Below are 1,048 nucleotides of genomic sequence, written 5' to 3' on the forward strand. Positions count from 1 at the left end.
CTCCAGTCTGGGCGACAGAGTGAGACTCCAACTCAAAAAAAAAAAAGAAAGTGAAAAGACTACGCAAAGAATGGGAGAAAGTACTTGCAAATTTTGTATCTGATAAGGGATTCATATCTAGAGTATGTAAAGGACTCATACAAACTCATCAACAAAAACCTGATTCAAAAATGGGCAGAGGATTTGAATAGCTATTTCTCACAAGTAGGGATACAAATGGCCAATAAGCACATGAAAAGTTGTCAACATCACTAACTATTAGGGAAATGCAAATCAAAACTGCAGTGAGATACCACCTCACATCCATTAGGATGACTTCAGTTAAAAAAAACAACAAAGAAATAACAAGTGTTGGTGAGGATGTGGAGGGATTGGGCCCTTCCTTGCTGGTAGGAATATAAAACGCTGCGGCTGCTGTGGAAACAGTTTGGCAGTGTCCCCAAAAGCTAAACATAGAATTTTCATATGATCCAGCAACTCCACTTCTGAGGATACACCCAAAAGAATTGAAAGCAGGAATAAGCCAGGCATGGTAGCATACGCCTGTAATCTCAGCTCTTTGAGAGGCTGAGGTGAGATGATTACTTGAGCCCAGGAGCTCCAGACCAGTTGGGCAACATAGTGAGAAATCAGCTCATTACAAAACCAAACAGGCTGGACGAGGTGGCTCACTCCTGTAATCCTACCACTTTGGGAGGTCAAGATGAGAGCATTGCCTGACTCCACAGGTTCAAGACCAGCCCGGGCAACTTGGCAAGACCTCATCTCTACAACAAGTCAAAAAATTAGCCAGGCATGGTGGCACGTGCCTGTAATTCCAGCCATTTGGAAGGCTGAGGCAGAAGGATCGCCTGAGCCCAGCAGGTTGAGGCCGCGGTGACCCTGAGCATGCCATTGCACTCCACACCCCAGCCTGGGCGAAAGAGTGAGACTCCAACTCAAAAAAACCAAAAACCAAATAATTAAAAAAAAAAACAGAATTGAAGCTGGCCTCAGTGGCTCAGCCTGTAATCCCGTGCTTTGGGAGGCTGAGGTGAGTGGATTGCCT

The sequence above is a fragment of the Carlito syrichta genome, unplaced genomic scaffold (assembly GCF_000164805.1).
Source record: "Carlito syrichta isolate Samal-C Ts95f unplaced genomic scaffold, Tarsius_syrichta-2.0.1 Scaffold288181, whole genome shotgun sequence".
Taxonomy (NCBI): domain Eukaryota; kingdom Metazoa; phylum Chordata; class Mammalia; order Primates; family Tarsiidae; genus Carlito; species Carlito syrichta.